Source organism: Heterocephalus glaber, unplaced genomic scaffold (assembly GCF_053883595.1).
Source record: "Heterocephalus glaber isolate CG9 unplaced genomic scaffold, H.glaber_assembly_v1.0 deba00001587, whole genome shotgun sequence".
Lineage (NCBI taxonomy): Eukaryota > Metazoa > Chordata > Mammalia > Rodentia > Bathyergidae > Heterocephalus > Heterocephalus glaber.
This window is the reverse complement of record NW_028258365.1, coordinates 6,342,966-6,364,474: the sequence shown is the minus strand read 5'-3', so window position 1 is coordinate 6,364,474 and position 21,509 is coordinate 6,342,966. Positions and strand designations below refer to the sequence as shown.

Below are 21,509 nucleotides of genomic sequence, written 5' to 3'. Positions count from 1 at the left end.
TGAATATAAAACAACAAAGGTATAAACAACCAACCAAAGAAACTAAAAACTCCACAGAACAATATTTCAAAAATGACAAACACATAAGACAAGGTACTTAAGGAAGTATGGTTCATATTTCTTCACAAAAGCAAAAGCAACACAGCATTTTCAAATAGTAGGTAAACAGATATTTGTGGTGTTGAATTACCAGTTCGACACTGCTGCAAGGCAAAATAGGATAAATAAAGCTGTACAGTATAGAAATAGATTCTCAAAAATTGATTTCAAGTTTTAACTTGTTCATCATATGAATGTGAATGAAAATAATTCAAAACAAACTACTTATCATGCTGCACTCAATGAAATATTGGTTTTAAACAATATTTAGGACAAATTACAGAATGAAGAACCAGGGATACCATTATTGGGTAAAATGAAGTGGTTTTTATATATATAATTTTTTATTAGTACATGTTTGCTGTACATAATGTTTACCTTTTTGTAGCGACTCAGGACATTTACATAATACATCTACATTTCTTTTTTAATCCCTTTTACCTCTCTTCCCTCCCTCTTCCCTCCCTCTTCCCATCTCTAGATTCCCTTCCCATTCAAGAAAGATCTATCTCCCTACTTTCAATTATCTATATTTTACTTTGTTGTTTATTTATAATTTGAGTTTCTCATATAAGAGAAACCATGGTATATTTAAGCTTCTGTGTCTGATTTGTTTCACCTAACGTTATGGTCTCAAGATGCATCTCTTTTCCTATGTACCATGCCTGGGTCCTGTATTTAATTTTTAAAATCTCTCTAGGTTGGTACAGTCCATATCAAATGACACTGACTGTAGGAACGATTCAATGAAGAAATCATTGCCTAATTCTGTTTAGAAAGTCCTTGCCTATGACTTCAAGAGTTTTACCTAGCTTATATTCCAGCAAGTTCAGTGTTTCTGTTTTAACATTTAGTTCTTTGATCCATTTTGATTTTAGTTTACTACACAGTGAAAGAGATGGGCCTTGATTTAATCTTTTGCATGTGGATAGCCAATTTTGCCAAAAAAAATTTATTAAAGAGGCTGTCTTTCCTCCAGTGTATCTCCAGTGTATGTTTTTGGTCCCTTGGTCAAAGATAAAATATTTGAATATGCTTGATACTGTTTGTGGATTCTCTATTCTGACCTATTGACCCTCATGTCTATTTTTGTGCCAAAAACATGCAGATTTTATCACTGTAGCTTTATAATATAATTTTAAGTATGAAATTGTGATGCCTACTATTTTGCTCTTGTTACCCAAGATTAATTTGCTATTCACAGTTTCTTCTTGTTCCAGATACATTTTAGGATTGTTTACTCTAGTTCTGTGAAGAAGTTAATTGGGATTATATAAAATCTGTATATTATTTTGGAAGTATGTCCATTTTGACTATATTCTGCCTATCCAGGAACAGGGGAGATCTTTCCATTTTCTGATGTCCTCCTTGATTTCCTTTTTCAGAGTACTATAGTTTTCATTGTAGAGTTCTTTCACTTTGTTGCTTAGGTTAATTCCTGAGTATTTAATTTTTCTTGATCCTATTGTGAATGTATTTTTTTCCTACTTTTTCAGTGGGTTCATTGTTGATGTACAGGAATACTATTGATTTTTGTATAGTGTTACATTGCTGAATTTGATTATTAATGCTAGGAATCTTTTGGAGAATTTTTATGAGTCTTTATGCAGAGGATCAGATCATATGCAATAATGATAATTTGACTTACTCCTTCCTTTTTATTTCTTCCATTTTATTTCTTTTTCTTGTCTAATTGCTATTGTGAATATTTCGAGTATGATGTTCAATAGGAATGATGACAGTGGACATCCTTGTCTTGTTTCTAATTTTAGAAAGAAAGCTTTCAGTTTTCCTCCATTTAATATGATGTTGTCAGTCGGTTTGTCATTAATGGCTTTTGTCAGATTGAGATAAAGTCCTTCTATACCCATTTTCTTTAGTTTTTTTTAATAAAAGGATATTGATGTTGTCAAAGGCTTTTTCTGCTTCTTTTGAGATGACCATGTGATTTTTGTCCTTGCTTGAGGAGTAAAGGAAATTAATAGTTACAAAACAGTCAAAAAGAAAGAATAAAAAAAAAGAAAAAGAAAACCCCCAGGAAATGAAAAACAAGAAGGCAAGAAAAAAGATGAAAAGGGAAAAGAGAAAAAAGAGAGAAAGGAAGCTAAAGAAGGTAGAAGACAAAAGGGGAAAAACTCCACAAGTTTCCCCAAAAAATGATGAAAGAAAGAAATAATTAAAAATAGAAAAATTTAAAAAATGATTGAGTAAAAGAAAAAAATCCTCTGTGTTTTTGAATGAATGGTTTCATTCCAGGATATACAGCCTTGGAATCCAGCCAGTCACAATTTTCTCCACATAGCTTTAGGGTCCATGAGTTTTTGAGGTACCCTCCCTGCACCAGAGGCCACTCTGTCCATTCTCCTCAGACTGTGGTAACCATCCAAGCCAAGGTACGTCCTTCCTCATATTGGCAGGTGGGAAAACAAATCATCCCTCTAGTTTCTCCTGATGTAAACCATGGGGCAGAAGTTCAAGGGGACTGTGGGATTTAATGTGGACACTTGTGGGGCCTGGTTGTTCCCTTTCAATGGCAGGCACATGTCCTTCCCAGCCAGAACTTACTCTTCTTAGGGAGTCTGTGTCATGCTCAGACTCTCACTGCCAGTCTCTCCTGGTTGTCTCTCACCCTGTCCCTTTGGGAAGGTACCACTTGAATCCCTGAAGCTGCTGGCCAGTTCTGTACTTTTTCCCCTGGGTCTCCTGGCCCCTGGGCTTACTTTCCCTCCTTGGATGTTGTCCTCTTCCAGGATCAGGTCAGTTAGTCCAAGCCTCTGCTGCCTCCTGCCAAGGGGCAGCAAAATGTAGAGGTGGCTCAGTTAGCAGATGGTCATGCTACATTACGCAGGGAGGCAGCCTGCTTACTTTTTAATTAAGTGTTTCAGAATGTACTTTCTTTCAACTTCTGGTTGATAAGGTGGTTGATTTTCCTTCTAGGAAGAAGCTGAGTTCCTATGAGGCTGTCCACTCAAAGACTTCCACATCCAAATTCATGTCATATCAAGCACTGATGCTATTTTTTCTGCATTGCCTTCAGGAAACCATAAAGTAACCTCACAAGTAAATGTGGACTGCTCAGCTGCCCAAAGTATGGGGAATGGGAATCTGAAGGACCAGGTATATTTTCTGTAAGATTTCATCTCTGTGTTGTATTTTTAAGACAGAATTTAATGAGATAGAGAATTTACTTAGTCTAATTCTCCTGATTAATTAAGATAATCTAGGAGTAGTAGTGTTGTACATTTATTGAATTAATTAGCGAATCAAACACCTTTTCAGTGAAGCTAAGCACAGTGTGAGACAAATATAATAGCCATGATTGTTTATATCTCCTTGTATCCATTCTCTTAGCAATGAGATTTTGCAGATCTGTTCACCAAGAGTCCAGCTCCTTACTCCTTCAATTGGGGCTCACCTTGTGATGTGTTTTGACTAATAGAGTGCAACAGACATAATTATGTAGCAGTACCCAGCCTAAGCTTAGGGCACTTTGCAGGCTTTTCTTTCTTGGGATGCCTTCCTTAGTCATATAAGCAAGCATTGGCTATAGAGCTAGGGGATGAGACCACCAGGACCAGAACCAAGTAAGTCTGCCTGGTATCCTAACTGGCTAAGATCAACAGATCTAACCTGAAGCTGATTTGCACCTGACACGGTCACACTAGGGATCCCATTTGAGATCAGAAAAGCTGCCCAGATGAACTCAGCCTACATTACCATTAACCAAACAAATTGCTGACCGATACAGTACCTAGTAAATTGAAAATACTCTATTGTCTTCCATTAGTACTGTGGCACTTGAGATGCAGGTCAAGAATTCAAGACCTGAAGACATAAACACATTAATCCACAACCCTCTATGGACTAGCACTTAGGTAACTTAAAAAAAATTAAGTTTATTGGTACATTTTAGGTATACATTATGATCCCATTCATCATTGGGAATTTGTACCCGTACATGATATATCTTGGTTCTTGTTTTTTCCCATTTCCCTCTCCTCTCTTCTACCCCTCCACCCCTCACCCCTCCCTATTTACAAAAGCTTTGTTTCCATTTTTTTTCTTTTCTCATTTTTTTCTTTCTCTTCTTTCCTTTCCCCCACCTCCTTTCCTAGTTCCCCTTCTCCTTTGAAATTTTTCTTCCTATTTATATTATCTGTTATACATTTTTGTTCTCACTTACACTTTTGGCTTCTCACACCAGAGAAACTATTCAGTATGTACACATGTGTGTCCGATTTATTTCACTAAAGAGTACGGGCTCAAGGTGCATCCATTTAGCCATAAATGTCTCTGGTTTATCTTTCTTTCTGGCTGAGTAGTACACCATTTTGTAAAAAACCCCACATCTTCTTTATCCAGTCACCAATTGACAGGCCTTTGAGCTGTTGCCAAGATTTAGCTATTACAAACTGCGCCACTGTAACATGTGTGTGCATATATCGCTGTGGTATGATGCTTTTAATTCTTTTGGGAAGATACCCAGCAGGGGAATAGCTGGGTCAAATGGGACCTCTAGTCCTAGTTCTTTGAGGTATCTCCATACTGATTTCCACAGTGGTTGCACCAGTCTACACTCCCACCAACAGTGGAAAAGGGTTCCTTTCTCCCTGCAGCCCCGCCAGCATTTGTTACTGGTTGATTTCATGATAGCAGCCATTCTTTCTGGAGTGAGGTGGAATCTCAGTGTTGTTTTCATTTGCATCTCTCGAATAATCAGTGATGTTGAACATTTTTTCATATGTTTATTTGCTATTTCTACTTCTTTGTCTGAGAAATGTCTGTTCATTTCAGATGACCATTTTGGATTGGGGGGGTCTGGCTTTTAAAAATTCTTTATATATTCTAGATAGTAGACCTTTGTCTGAGGAACAGCTCGTAAAAATTTTTCCCACATTGTGGGTTGTCTCTTCACTCTCTTGGTGATTTCTCTTGTTGTATAGAAGCTTTTTAATAAGATGAGATCCCAGTTGTTGATTCCTTTTGCTAGTTCACATGCGACTGAAGTTTTGTTCATGAAGGCTTTTTGTATACCAGTGTCTTCAAGAGTTCTACCTAACCTATCTTCTAGCAGGTTTAGTGTTTCTATTTTAATATTTAGATCTTTGATCCATTTTGATTTAAGTTTAGTGCCTGGTGAGAGATGTGGGTCTAGTTTTAATCTTTGGCAGGGTGAAACTCAGTTTTTCCAGCACCATTTATTAAAGAGGCTATCTTTCCTCTGGTGAGGGTGTTTGGCTCTTTTGTCAAAGATGAGGTGGCTGAGTATGTCTGGGGTTGTTTCTGCATCTTCTAATCTGTTCCATTGATCCTCAGTTCTGTTTTTTTGCCAGTACCATGCTGTTTTTATCTCAAGAGCTTTGTAGTATAGTTTCAATTTGGGGATTGTGATACCCCCTAACCTTTAGATAACTTTTAACAATTAGCTACAGTATAAGACACATTTATATTTCTGCATGGATCTATACAAAAAGTGGGTTTATGTTTGATTGATTGGCTGCTTTATATATTAGACAGTTTAAACTTGAAAACCAGGAAGAGATGAGTATATCAAATTCCACATACTTATTAAAAGCCAAACAATACTGCAAGTTTTTGTAAAATCAGCTCTGTGTGTGTGTGTGTGTGTGTGTGTGTGTGTGTGTGATGCTACAAAGATCATGAATTCTTCTATCTGGGCATTTCAAATCAGTCAAGGATCACTCCATCCTGGAAGAAATGTGACCAATAAAGAATAAGGACATTAAATCAATAAGGAAAAGTCTCCCATCAAAGAACTTAGGATTTGATAGCTTCACTGCTGAATTCAAACTTCTAAAAAACTAATATAAATCCTTTTCAAATACCTCAAAAATTAAAAAGCAAGAAACATTTCCAAATTCTTTTCATGAGCCCAGTATTATCATGATCCCAACACGTAATACCAAAGTGGGAATTATCCCTGGGATGCAAGAATGGTTCAGTGTACACAAAGCAATAAATTTGATATACTACATTTTCAGAATGGTGGACAAAACCCATATGATCATTTTAGTAGATGCAGAAAAGCATTCAAAATTTCACACCCTTTCATGACACAGACACTCAACAAATTAAATGTAGAATGAATATAACCATATTCAATAAAGGCATATATGACAAGTCCACTGCTATCATTATACTTTGTGGTGAAAAGTTGAAAGCTTTTCCTGTGAGATCATCAAGAGAAGGACACCCACTCTCATTACTTCTATTCAACAATGTATTAGAAGTCTTAGCAGTAGTGATTAGGCAAGAGAAAGAAATTGAAGCATTCAAATTAGAAAGAAAGAAATTAAATTGTTTCTGTTTGCAGTTGATACAATCTTATATAGAGAGAACTCCAAAGATGCCACCCTCAAACTGTTAGAACTATTAAATAAATTTAGAGAAGTTGGAAAACACAAAAATCAACATACAAAAATCAGTAGCTTTGCTGTACATTAGCAGTAAAATATTTAAGAAATCAGGATAGTAATGTTATTTGCAATAGTGAAAACAAAATCACCTTAGGAATAAAGATATATATATATATAATATATACATATATAATATATAATTAAACTGTGAAACATTGTTTGAAGATACAAATAAATAAGATATCTGTGGTTATAGGTTGAAAAATTTGTGTTGTTAAAAGGTTCATGCTACCCAAAATAAAGATTCGATGTCAAAATTTCAATGATGTTTTTCACCGAAATAGGAAAAATAATTCTAACCTTTTTTATAGAGTTGCAAAGGAACTTGAATAGATAAAATCTTGAACAAGAGAAACAAAGCTGGAAGGATCATACTACTTGATTTCAAAATATAGTACAAATCTATATTAATCAAAACAGCAGGGTACTGGCATAAAATGGAGATATAAACAAATGTAAGAGAACAGAGACCAAAGATAAATACATACATTTGTTGTCAACTGATTTACAGCAAACATGCTGCACTGGTTAGGGTTCTGTGGAGGAACAGAGTCAATAGGAAAAATATACACATGTATTTTTAGGGGAATTTATTAGTTAGCTTACAAGATCAGAGGCTGGGTAATTCACAATGGTCACCTCCTTGCTGGAGAGCTAGTGGAGCTAGTAGCTACTCATTTCAATCAGGTGGATCCTTCAGAGCATGAGGGAGCAAGGATGAAGTTCAGTCCACAGCTGAAAGCCTGGGAGCTCTTTAGAGAGTCGCTGGTCCTAGTGTGAATCCATATCCAAAGGCTGAACAAGCTAGCATCTGATGTCCACCTCTAATGATGCCTGCATAATGAACAGAAGTATGTGTAAACCAGGCTGTAGTCTTCTCTTCCAGTCTGCCAATCACAGGGGACACCCCATGAAGCCATAGATGCATGCTGGGGAACAGAAGGCAATGTAGCAAGAATAGGAACCACATACATTGGAGCCACTTTTTCATGCATTATGCAACTTACTTGTGTCTTCAGGACCTGCCTGGAGCTGATCACATACAACCACTTCCACTTGGTGATGGAGTCTGGCTGTGCCTATCCAACTTTGTAGTTTAGTGGGTCAGATAACATCTAGTTTATGATGGGCAATTCAGGTTGCATGGTAACTTGATGTCCCATGGTCGTGCATTCATTTTCTTTTAAGGCCCAATAGCAAGCCAAGAGCTGTCAAGTAAGCCCTGTCCCTGAAAAAAAAGTAGAGATGTGATGTCCACCTATCCCAAATCATTCATGTTACAGTATTATGATTTTATTAGGTCACTATTTATCAATGCCTGGATTCATCATGAGCCACAGAATAGATTATTGAATTTTAGAGTTGGAAGGAACTTCAGAGGTCATATAATAGAAAAATGGTGTGGAGGGTGTGTGGTAGTGAAAAAAATGAGTGGTATACAAATAATCTCATTTTATTCCAAGCTGGGCCACATGTATCATCTTTGCTTAATAGTTTTCATCAGTTAAACAAAAGTTTTGGTATAAAGAACTTCTTTGTGATGGAAGGCATTTAAAAAAATGAATTCCTCTTGCATTCTAAAGGATGGTGAGAAAATGCTGATTTCCAGAGGACAAGAGAGAGAGAATTTCTGAGAGGCCAAGTGGAGGGAGAAGGAAAGAAGTAATGTCATTAGATAAAGAAGCCTAATGGAAAGAGCTAGGGCAATCTCTTTTTGATTGCTGTATGAGTTCCCCATGAATCTTCCCTATTTTTGGACTTGGCATATTGGCAGGTTGGGAAGAGGGAAAGGTCAGATTGGGGAGTGCAACTATTAACATGAGCCGGAAGGGAGAAGCAAAACTGCCCCCACACTCCAGTCATATGTGGGTTACATAAGACTCCTTCTAGTCTCAAAATCTCTGGCTGCAAAAGCTGTCCCTGCTTCACAGCATTTATCCTAAATAATAACTTGCTTTAATCTAAATTTTCTAACTCAGAATTTTTGACGAGCCATTTGGAACCTGACTGATGTGTATCTCCGTGCTATATATAAAGAAAGGATTTGTCAAAAAAAAAAATGGCACAAACAAGATCATGAAAATGACACCACGTTTGAAAGAGCTGCTTTCAAACTCCTTCAATACTTTAAGAAGATGATTTAATCAATTGTCCTCCACAAAATAAGTTGAGGTCATGACCAGTCTTCTAAAAGGATATGTCTATATGTGTTCTCTAATCTTGCAGAAAAATAATTGGAAGACATTTCCTTTGTAATATGTGAATTATAACAAGAGTTAGGGAAATAGGAAGGTAATAATATGGCAGGCTGATTAGATGAATTAGTAAATTAACCCTAGCTGTTACTCTACATATGTAAGTCCTCTGGGATGGGAATTTTTAATTGATTCCTCAAGGGTGTTTGTTAAAGTGTCAAGATGGCTGTTTGACTGTTCATGTAAATTAAAGGAAAATCTAATGTTAAAAATGCAGCCAGTTAACCTCCAGTCTGGTGGTAATGGACTTCACCCAAACACCACATCTACCGAACATCAGAGTTTCAGTTGACACTCAAGCCTGACTAGTTTCATTTATTTACTTTCTGTCCACCTCCCCACACCCTGCACCTCCAATCCCATGCCTCACAGTGGCTCACCCCTCCAGTCTCTGTGCACACTGCAGTCTCCTCCAGATCATTTTTCTTCATCTTTTGCTTCTGTCCTGTTGTTTGTGTATCATGTTGATGTTTATATCTTCCTTTTCCAAATAAAGCACTAACCACATCAAGGTTTAATGTATTATCATGAAATGGAAAGGGGATGGGATTTGAGCTGCCTGAGCTGGGTTCACATCCTGACTACACTGTTTAATACCAGTGTAATTTTGAACCAAGATACTTAACCAGAGTCCCTATCTCCTTATTTGGAAGCTATCTATCTTGCATGGTTGCTGTGGGAATTCAAGATGATATAGTTAATGCTCTTGGGATTTAGTATGCCATGAGTATTGAAATGCTTTTCTTTTCATTTTCCTTTTACTGAAACCCGGCTTTACCCCACAAAACACTGGATGTTGCTCTCATATTCTGGCTTCTTTAAAAGGACTCAGCCTTATCCTGGTTCACTGCAGTTTCTTCATGACAATTTTAGGTAATTTTCATTTAACAATATCTCTTCCTTTGAAAGATTCTTGTAATCCTTTTAGCAAAAACATTTGTACAATTAGTCTTTTCTTTGATCCTCATAAGAATTCTGGGTGGTAGGGTGGGCCAGTAAATAGTCTCAATGATATAATTTGGCTCTTGTTATTATTACCTCTGGGATACTTCTTCTTAGTCCTTCTAGGACTGTGGAACGTAGCTCACAATTTCTACCTTTACTCCAGCCTTTGTTGTCATCTTAAGCAAGGTCATGTTATAGGCTGATGAGCCATCTAATGGCCTATCCTCACTGTGACATTTGCCTCCAGGTTACCATACTATTCCCATTTGCTGGATACACTTTGGACTTCTGAATCACTTGGAACTGCCCCTCTGAAAATCTGAATCTTGAAATGACTCTACCTACATCCTTGTTTTCTTTCTCTTCTCCAACTGTTTCATTTCCACCAAACCTGTTCTTCTACTTTTCTAATCCTTTCTATTAATAACCTCACACTTCATTTATCCCATAACTGGCCTGCATTTCAAGCAGGCACTTTTTCCTTTATTCATTCAGTTCACCCATTCCACATCACCTGAGTGCCTTTATGTATGGAGCACTGTCTTAGGAACTGTGATAGTCTATGGCCTTCACCCTGAGGCAGGTCAGGGTAGACTGGTCTGTCAGTGCTTTTCAACATATTCTCATCAGTACTTTTGAACTGCTCATTCCCTTTTCTTTCCTTGGTTCCCACCTGACAAAACATCTGCCTTATTTGTTTGTTCCCCTGTTCTTACCCATGTAGTTCTTCTCATTTGTAGAGAACATTCCTTCTCCTTGGGTCACCTTGCCTGAGCTTGTCCTTCAATGTGAGTCTAACCACTCGTACGCCCCAGGTTTGCAGCCCTACTCCCAAACTCTTTCTTCAAATCTACATGCTTTTCACATTCTACTGTCTCGGTGTCTGATGCAGTGTGGCTTCACTAAGAAAACAAAAGCCATCAGTTATGAACTCTTTCAATATCCCTCACTGTTCATCTATACTTACACCCATATTTTCCTCCTATTAAAAAACAAATGAGCAAGCAAACAACAACAAAATCCAAATGAAAGCCCCAAGATAAATGTTATGGCCTGAATATGTCCCCCCAAATTAATATTTTGAAATGGGTGAGCCGTTTAGGAAGTGAGTAAGTCATGAGAGCAGAGCCCTCACATATGAACTTAGTGGCTTCAGAAAAGGGCTGAAAAGAACTAGTTGGGTTTATTTTTGACCTTCTGCTTTCCATCATGTGAGGGCAGAGAAACAAGGTGCCATTTTGGAAGCAAAGAACAGTCCTTCCCAGACACCAAATCTGCTGGCACCTCCATCTTAGATTTCCTAACTTCCGGAACTGTGAGAAATAAATTTCTATTATTTACAGATTTCTCAGTCTCAAGTATCTTGTTTCAGCAGCACCAACCAAGATAATAAAGTAACATAAGACATTGTTTCCACAAAGCTTCTTAAGTATTTTGGCCCCATATCTTCTGACTCCCACTTTGATTTCTTAAATAATGTGCTCTTTCAACCTTCTATTTCTTCTTCTTCAGTGGATTCTTATCCTTAGCTTATGAACATCCTTTAAAAAGTTTTCTCTTCATCCTGCCATCCATATAAGTCTCCAAACAAAATTTCATTCAATCTTCAGTAAGCTTGGAGAAGATAGTTTCATTCATTGCCATCACTAACTAACCTCACCCTCAGCCACTGTGAGTTGTGGTATCCTCCTCCAAAATGAACACAATTGCCTGTGTACCTAACTGCCAGTCCCCAGTGGCCCTTCAGCCTCTGGAACTGAAAACGATTGGTGACCACTCGATTTAATTTTGACTCAATCTACTATTTGGCCAGAAGTTGCTTAGTAGGAACTCTGGCAGAAATTCTGAACTTCTTTTGTTGTTGTTGTCTTTTTTCCAATCTTGATCCTCCAGCTCTTGGGTTCTGCATTTACTTGATGCTTGACCTCTGGCTCGAGCCCTGACTGCTGGCCAGACCTTATCGCTTCCATCTGATGACAGGTTTGCATTCTATGGCAAATCTCTGGGACACGCCCACAGTGTCTGACACAATGCCAGCCTCTGTAACCCTACTCTGCGACTGCTTAGCAGGTCTGGCTTCCTGGCTGCATCTGGTCTGACCTCTTCTGTGAGACTGGGAGTCTCAAAGCCTTTCTTTCTTTGGTTTTCATGGTATTTTCCTCTCCTGATGCTTTTTATAACCCTCTAACCATTCTTTCAAGTATCCTGTGAAATCTCTTCTTTCTTCTCTTCTCACTCTATACCCTTTTCTTGGCAGATCACATCCACTCCATTGGCTTAAACACTGACTCTGTGTTGGCAGCGCCCAAATTTATAATTCCAATTTGGAATGTTTTTCTAAGTTCTACATATGTAATGCAAACTGCCCACTGGATAGCTTCTCTAGTTTGGACCTCATATTTAACATATTTAAAAGCAAATGTATCATCTTTTTCTTCTAACCGGTATCTTCACTTGTGTTCCCTAACTCTCTCCTAATGTTATTCATAACCCCTTACACTTAACAACTACTTAAACATTATATGGCCTTGGAGTGGCCTCTTATATCTGTTTCTGTATCAATTTCTTTTGAGTGTAGATCAGTTCTTGCACTATCTGTCCCCTGAACTTTTCCAAAAGTCTGGTTAATGGTCTTCTATAATATTTGCATTCCCCTGTCAAGTTATTTTCCACATGGCACCAGAGTTCACCTTCTAGCGGATAAACTTGTTTGTGTCACTCTCCAGCTTTAAAACCTTTCCTGGATTCCAGTGTCTATAAGGCAAAGTCTAAATTCTTTAGCTTGGTACACAAGGCTCTTCATGATTTGACTGCACTTCAAGTTATATCTTAAGACTCAAGGTTTGCCTATACTTTACTGTGTACTTTGACTACATTAGATATCTTGTTTCTGGAACTTAACCTATGGGTAAGCATTTCACATCTGAAGCTGTCTATGTGCTTCTTCATCTGTCTAAAGCAAATTTGCTTTCTTTCCTTCCAGTTTGAACTTAAGTCAGGGTCTGTCCCTGATACCACAGCTTCATCAAAAGTCTTCTCTAAAGCTTTTGGCTGGGTTTCCATAGCATTTACATTTTTCTTTTCCAAGTGTGATTCAGGCTCTTTTTATTTCATGGCTTTGCCATCTCATGGAGCTCAGAGTGTTTCATTAGATTTTCTCCATCTGGAGGGAAGGCGAAGGAGGTAAATAGAAGATCACAGGGGAAGGGCCTCATGGCACATGTCACTGCTGGTGGGCACGTAGGGGCCAAACTCAGTCACAAGGCTACAGCTAATGGCAAAAGCAGCTGAAAACAGGAGTCTAGCTGTTGTCAGTAGCAAAAGGAAAATGGTTCAGTGAATAACTCGAGTGACTGTCTCCCACACTGACATGTCTCTAGCAGAGATGGCAAACCTATGGCAAGAATGCTGCAGCAGGCTGTTATCACTGAAAGTTCTAAAAGGTTTGCCATCACTGGTCTATGCATTTTTAAGGGGAATGATTGAGTTATAAAATAGGCATTGGCTGAAGTAATTCTACATCAGCGTTCTAGCCTTGCAGATTCCTTTGTGGCTTCCAACATTGCAATTCAAAAAAAATAAACACTGTGCTTTTAGGTGTGCCTAGGAAATTGATTGTACCGATTAATCAAACATTTTCATGAATAACATTTTTTACATGTAACCCTTATTATTATATAAATTGTCAGACATCAATCGCTATCCAAAGAACACCAGTAGTGTAACAAACATCATTTAATGTAAGTTTACCGTGTACTCTGACTATATTAGACAGTGACTCACAATGACTGTTGTTGTTGCTGCTATTGCTTTACTGGGGATTGAACCCAGGAGCTTCACACTGAGCAACATCACAAACCTTTTAATAAATTATTTATTTTGAGACAGGATCTTGCTAAGTTGCTAAGTTGCCCAGGATGGGCTTGATCTGGGGATCCTCCTGCTCAGACTGCCTGAGTGAAGGGATTACATGTGTGTGCTACCATGGCTGGATGCGCTCAATGTTTTTACAAATCGTTTGACATTTGTTCATGGCATTGCCAGCCCCATTGATTTCATCAGCTATCCAGCTCACAGTTTGTTGGGAATCAGATGTGTGCAAAATGCAACCCTACTGCGTGTAATAGAAAGAACATGTAGGGTACTGGTCGTGGATCTGCATTGTTTTCTGACTGGGAAGAACTAATAGGACACTTTAGCTGAGATTTTTTTCATCTTTAAAATGAGCTTTTAAAAGGTAATCTCTTATTCCTCTTGCAGTTTTAGCATTCAGTTCTAGGATCTGTTTGAAAGTGCTGGTTAATTGGGAATGGGCTGGTTAAGAGGCGAATATGGCAGTTAACAGACAGTTTAGTATTTCTAAGTGAGTTAGTTTAATTGTTTTTTGTGTTAGAAGCATATGAATCACCCTTAAAAGCCAAGGGAGAGGATGGTATAAAATTATGTGAGGTCTTCTTTATTGCTATACTTTAAATGGGACAGAAACACAGCAGTTATTAGGTTCTTTTGCCAAGGCTGTTCCCCTCTCCATCACTCGTGGATGTCACCTACCTGTCATGCTGCTAAATGGGCCACCACTGAGAACAGCCAATGGCTTTTGCTATCTTAATAGCACCATCTCTCAAGATGCTCCTATTGTAGTGGGAATAACTGTTTATTGACAAACAGGGCTCAGGAATGGTTTCCAAGGGACCTGTTTAGAGACCATGGAAATGTGACTGGCATCCAAGGAAATCCGCATCAGTTCTGTGTGGTGAGGTTGCTCAAATGCTTTCCTATCATCTTATCCAACATCAGTAAATGTAGCTTGCTTTAATTTTCTTTTGCTTCAGGCAACATTCATGAAATGGCAAAAGAAAGCCCTAGGCCTCATACTGTTGCAGAAGTTAATGCCAGTGAAGTCAATAGTGTACATCACGTTGCACAATTTCTTTGAGATGGTCCTGAAAATATAGAGGGACTTGGAACAAACACTTGTGACCTAGAGCCTAATGTGCTATGTATTAGATAGGTCACGTCGGTCAATTCTCTTAAGCCTGCTGTTCCTGACATGTCATTGACTGATGAAATGGGAACAATGTGGTAATTTATTTATTGAGTGTTCACGAAATGCTAGGTTCTCCTTGGACTATGGTAGCAAATAAAATGAGTAAGTCCCACCCCGCTCCTGCTTGGAGCTTACATTCAAGTAGAGAAAGCAAAGAAAAACTACATTTTTTTGAGATGATGAAAGTGTTATGGAGAAAACTAAAGCATAAGAAGGAGTGAAGGATGGTACTGGGAGTCAGATACTATTTTATTTGGGTAGTCATGTAAGAACTACTAAATCGTAACTTTTGAGTCAGCACTTAAAAAAGTAAGGGAGAAGCTAAGAGCTATCAGAGGAAAGTATGTTGTAGGAAAAAAGGAAGACACGTGGCAAAACCTGAGAGAATAATTTCATTTTTCACCCACATTTATAGAGTTGCTGTGAGGATCAAATGGACTAATATACTTGATCTGCATATTGTTAAACATTAATCTCTTAACTACTGAATTCGTTTCCATTGCTTTTGTGGTTATAACTTTTATATCTCTATGTTCCAAAGTGAATCATTTTTGTATCTCATTAAAAAAGAGAACTTCTCCGACAGAATTTACAGAGCATGTAGGGACTGCCATAATCTTGAGTTTTAGTAGGACAAGCACATATTATCTGTAATTGTGAAGAATTTTTACATTACTAGAAGATGATTATTGTTAGTTGCACTGTTGTGGCTGCCTCCATGTCCTGAATTGACTCAAAGTGTTTACTTTTCATCGTCATTTTTACTTTGAGAAAGAGCCAGAAATCACATGGTACCAGGTCTGGTGAATAAAGTGGATGAAGACACTCTGTCATGTTTCCACAAACCTTCCTTTCCAGTGGATGGCACAAGTGGCAGCGACATTCACCAATTTTTGACCACACCTGATAAAGACGTGTATGAAAGAGGACTTCCACAACTGCTTCAGGAAGTGGCAGGAATGACAGGAGTGTGTAAGAGAGGGGAAGTATAATGAGGGGGATTAATGGCAGTGTGCCTTTTACTGCAATAAATATTTTAAAGTATAAACATTTACCACATTTTTTGATCAGACCACATATAGAGGAAGCATGTAAGAGCAAACACCAGGAGGGTAGTGTAAAGCTGATGCAACAGTCTAGTGAATCGTCTCTAAGATTTGAAAATCCAACAATCCTTATGACATAAGAGATAGACTCATTTCCGCAGCCACCACTGCCCCATGCCAGGGCAATGCTGAACCCAGTGCTGAACCCAGGAGGACCTAGGAAGCACCCACCCAGCCCCCAGCCAATGCCAATGGCTGCCAAAGTCCCAGGGTGAATCAGGAGGACCTGGAGCCCACACACCCTGCCTCCAGTCTCTCAGTTCTCCACAGTACAAGGCAACAGAAGGGACAACCGACACACTGACCTTACCAAAGAAGAGACCAATGCCCAGGAGGAGAGTTTTGCTTCAGAACTGAAGTCAAAACCTTCCACAGAGACTGGGTGAGAGACAGTCTTGGGACACAGGCTTCAAGTGGATGAGAGCAGAATATGGGTTTCCTGGGACCCCCTGGGAAGCCCAGGCAGAGCATGAAGATCACGGGGACTGTATTTATTTGTGGGAGGCCAGATTCGGTGGAAGCAATCATCAGAGGGGGCGGTCCTATCTAGTGATATGTTTGAGCTCTGGCACTGCTGCCAACATCCAGCAGAAGTCGGTGCTCTCAATTACTGTCAGCCAATGTCTACACTAAGATCAGAGTCCTCTGTTTTGGTGAAGAGCTGTTCTTGAGTGGTTCCTGAGGTTTTTCAATATCTAGTTGACATCTGATGCCATTATTGTCACTGAATTTAGTACCATAGTTCCATAACATGGTAGTGACCAGCAATTGGTTTTCCTCCTATGCAAATACCTGGATTGCCTGGGGGTGTCATAAACAATACTGTGGCATGCTCCCAAGGAATATGCTACTGGGCCAAAGGATTTGCAATCCCCAGAATAAAAAACAAGCAAGCAAATAAACGAAAAACAGGAACATGAAAGGGCAAGGCAACAAAATGCCCCCCAAACCTCCCAACTCCCCCCAAATCAGCACAGGAGAACTGAGAAGGAGGAAATCATCAACTACACAGCAGATAGGACTGAAATGGTACCAATGGAAGTGAAACAGTTCTATGTAGAGCTTGGTGAGTTCAAAGAAGATGTAACTAATCACATAATGATTGTAATGATACAAATGATCAGTGAGTCTAGAGAAGACACTAAGAAACAGCTAGTGAAGCTAAAGAGGGAGATGCAAAACATGAGTGCCCAGCATTGGAAACATAAGGACTCCATAGGAAAGTTCGAAACAGAAATCCAGGAGTTTAAAAATACGATTGAAAGTATGGACAGCAGAAGTGGCCAGTGTGAAGATAGAGTGTCAGACCTAGAGCAGAAATTAATGAAATGGGGGCTGAAAAAACCCCACAAGGAATCAATGAATCAAAGACCTGGTTCTCTGAAAGAATAAATAAAATAGACAAACACGTCACCAATCTTAGCCAAAAACAGTAACAAAAAACAAATTAATGCAATTAGAAATAAAAGAGGTGAAATAACAATGGATACCTCAGAAATCTAGAAAATTATTAGCGATTTCTTCACAAACATATTACAAACAACTGGAGAACTCAGAGAAAAGGAAGAGATTCCTCAATACATATGAATTGCCAAAACTGAACCAAGAAGACTTAAAAAATCTTGAACAATCCAATAACAAGCAATAATTAAAAAAAATTCCAACGAAGAAAAGCCAAGGATTTGATGGATTCACAGACAAATTCAACAAGAACTTCAGGGAAGATCTAAGACTCCTCAAATTTTTTAATGAAATTGAGAGATAAGGAGTACTTTTGAAATCATTCTTGGAAGCTAATATTATCTTGAGCTCAAACCCAGACAAGGATCCAACCTCTAAAGAGAACTATAGACCAATTTCTCTAATGAATATAGATGTACAAATCCATGACAAGATCCTTGCGAACAGAATGTGATAAATCATCAAAAAGATCCTAACCAAGTAGGCTTCATCCCAGGAATGCAAGAATGGTTCAACACATCCAAATCAATAAGTGGAATTCATTACATAAATAGAAGCAAGGAAAAAATCACATGATAATCTCAATAGATGTAGAAAAAGCTTTTAACAAAAATCCAACATTCATTCCTGATAAAAACCTTGAAGAAAATAGATATAGAAGGTCTTTATTGTAATGTGATTAAGGTATTTATGACCAACTTACTGCCAACATCATATTAAATGGGGAAAAAGCTGACAGCCTTCCCTTTAAAACCAGGAACAAGACAAGGCTGTTCATTATCACCACTCCTGTTCAACACAGACCTCGAAATAATAGCCAGAGCAATCAGGCAAGAAAAAAGAAAACAAAGAACAAAGTCAAAATATCATTATTTGCAGATGACATGATCTTTTACTTATAAGACCAAAAAAAAAAAACTCAACTGAAAGATTCCTAGAATTGATAACCAAATTAAGCAGTGTATCAAAATACAAAATAAACCCACAAAACTCAAAAGCATTCCTATATACTAGTAATGAACTTGCTAAAAAAATTAGGAAAATAATACCATTTACAATAATATAAAAATTAAGTACTTAGGTATTAACCTAACTAGAGAAGTGAGACCTCTACAATGACAATAACATCATTCTGAAGAAGAAAATCAAAGAAGACATCAGAAAATGGAAAAATTATCTCCTGTTCCTAGGTAGGCAGGACCAACATAATCAAAATGGCTATACTTCCAAAACTGGTATATAGATTTAATACAATTCCAATCAAAACACAAATATCATTTATCACAGATCAGGGAAAACAATCCTAAAATTTATATGGAACCAGAAGTGACCCAGAATACATAAAGCAATCCTGAGTAACAAAAGCAAACCGGGGGAATCACAATCCCTGACTTGAATTTATATTATAAAGCTACAGAAATTAAAACAGCATGGCAGTGGCATAAAAACAGGCATGTGGATCAATGGAACAGAATAGAAGAAGCAGAAACAACCCCAGGCATATATAACTATGTGATCTTTGATCAAGGAGCCAAAACACACACTGGAGAAAAGATAGCTTCTTTAATAAATGGTGCTGGGAAATTGGATATCTACATGGAGAAGACCAAGTCTAGACCCATATACATAACTATATATTAAACTAAAATAAAAATGAATCAAAATCTAAATGTTAAAACAGAAATACTTAATATGTTAGAAGATAAAATAGGTACAACTCTTGAGGCCATAGATATAGGCAAGAATTTTCTGACCTGAACCCAGTGGCCCAAGAAATAATACTGAGAATCAACAAATGGGATCATATCAAATTAAAAAGCTTCTACCCAGCTAAGGAAAACAACAACAGAGTGAAGACACAACCTACACCATGGGAAAGTATTTTTGCCAGTTATTCCTAGAACAGAGGACTGATATTAAGAATATATACAGAATCAAAAAAATTAGACACCTTAAAATAAAAAATCCAATAAAAACTAGGCAACCAAAATAAATAGACACTTCTCAGGAAAAGAAGTACAAATGGCCAATAAATATATGAAAAAATGTTCATCGCTGGCCATCAGAGAAACATAAATTAAAAGTATATCGAGATACTATTTTACCCCAGGAAAAATGGCTACCATCAAAAAATATAATAATAACAAATGCTGGTGAGGATGTTGGGAAAAAAAGGAACTCTACTACATTGTTGTTGGGAATACAAACTAGTATAGCAGGGCCAGGGATTTAGCTCAGTGGTTCCACCACCTGCCTCGCAAGCGCAAGGTCCCGAGTTCAATCCCCAGTACCCCCCCCCAAAAGAAATACGAATTAGGGCCAGAACAGGAACACAAAGGGAGATGAAGAACAATGTGGGACAGCAAGGGAGTGAGGGAGAGAGAGAGAGAAAGAAAAAAAGAAAAAAAGAAAAATTTTAAAAGAGTAGAAAAAGAAGAAAAAAATTAAAAATAAGAGCAAAAAAAATAGTGGTAATTTTGAAAATAACAAATAAAAGATAAAAGTGAAGGGACTCCTTCAGGGTATTTCTCTGCTGTCACAATAGACAACGTGGCCAGCAGTGTGTAGGTATAAGTCAGTGAGTCTCAGTAAGCCAGTCACAGACCCATGAGACTCAGGCAGATTTCTGGCTGCAATCCCAAATTGAGCTCTCCGCCCTCCTGCAGGATTGAACTCTGCAAGGTTCTATTGCAGGTTCCAGCTGCCCTTCCCCGAAGATAGTTCAGGTTCTGATGGGAGGTGATGATTCCTCCAACTTATCAAGCATGGTGGTCTGCAGTGCTTTTATTACAGAGATTCTCTTCACTTTTCCAGTGGGCTTCAGTTTTCATCAGGGAGCCTGAGAGAGGGCCTCTCTCTGTTGTTCACTTCTGCAGCTCAGGACAATGGCCTTTATGTCTTCCTGTGCCTCTGTATCGTGGAAGGAGGTAGCTGCACAGCCAAGAGGCCAGAGGCGGGGGGGGGGGGGGCTCTGCTGTTGCAGGCACCCACGAGGCTCTGCGGGTGGCTGGTGGGCATGCCCCAACACATAGCTCTTCATACCCTCAAACAAAATGATTGGAATGAAATTTATCAAAAGTTGGGCAATGATATCTCCAGGAGGTAAGATGAAGAAATACTTTTTTATCTTGGACATCTGCATCTTTTCTGTATTTTACATTAATAATATGTATTCATTTTATACACCATATAAAAATTATCTTAAAAGTTCTGATAATTCTGTTATATAACCTTTTTCTATACTAAGAGCAAGGTGGGAACTATTATCACTTTGTTCGCTATTTTGTCCCCAACACAGTATCTGACAGAGAATAGGCACTCATAAAAGCATATGGAACTCATTAATGAATTAATTAAGTAATTAGGTTAAAACACTTTCTATTAAAGTGCAAGAAGTGTTTTTTTTACACATTATTTAGTAACTATCTTTCTGCCCATTAATGAAAAGCAGATTGTCGAAAATAAATGCCCAATATAACCTGAATTCAAATCTACACTTCACATAAACCAAGCATATTTTAATGCTTCCTTACAATCAAACTACCCCCATCTCGCCGCCCGCCAGCTCGGTGGCCCCCCTTTCACTTTCGCATCCGCGTGTCTGGCGTGGGGCGCAGGGGCGCGCAGCTGGGGAAGGGGCCTGGCTCCCTGCCGCTCTTCCGGGCTCGCCGCGCCGAGCGTCTGTGCCGCCTTCAGAGCGAGGGCACCGGTGCCTGCGCCCGCCGCGCGCCCTCCACGCCCCCGCGCGCAGACACCCGCCCCCCGCGGCGCCCCCACCCCACCCCCCACGGCGGGATGGGGGTGGGGCGCAGGCGCCCGGAGCCCGGGAGAGGCGGGGAGAGCGGTGGCCTCCCGGGGTGGGCAGCCCGGGAGCAGGAAAAGAAACTTTTCCTGCTCCCGGCCCCCGCGCGTGGTCCCCAGCCCTCTCCTCCCGCTGCGGCTGGGACCTGCACCTGAGGCCCGGCGCGAGGTCGGGGCCGGACTTGGGGGGCGCGGAGAGGGGGTGCGTGCATTTGGGCTCCGTTTCCTCTCGGCCTCCTAGCTGTCAGCGGCTGGGGTTCCGAGGGCGGTCACCCCGGAGACCGGACGCCGCGCAGCCTCCCTCCGGCCGTGAGGGGGTGACCCGGGGAGGGGGCCGTGGCGCCGCGGGCTCCCCCTG

General features: G+C 39.2%; 1 long non-coding RNA gene across 2 annotated transcripts; it reads right to left on the bottom strand.

Annotated features, from left to right (window-relative positions):
- Positions 1-2,047: 2,047 nt before the first annotated feature.
- LOC147823381 (uncharacterized) lies at positions 2,048-21,429 on the bottom strand. 2 transcript variants are annotated; one of them, XR_015443993.1, is made up of 4 exons: positions 21,304-21,429; positions 16,195-20,393; positions 7,544-7,764; positions 2,048-7,370 (listed from the first exon to the last, which is right to left on the bottom strand). It is a non-coding gene; the product is annotated as an uncharacterized LOC147823381 (long non-coding RNA). The 2 variants fall into 2 exon arrangements; XR_015443992.1 differs by lacking the exon at positions 21,304-21,429 and having other exon boundaries at positions 16,195-21,048.
- Between the last annotated feature and the right edge of the window lie 80 nt (positions 21,430-21,509).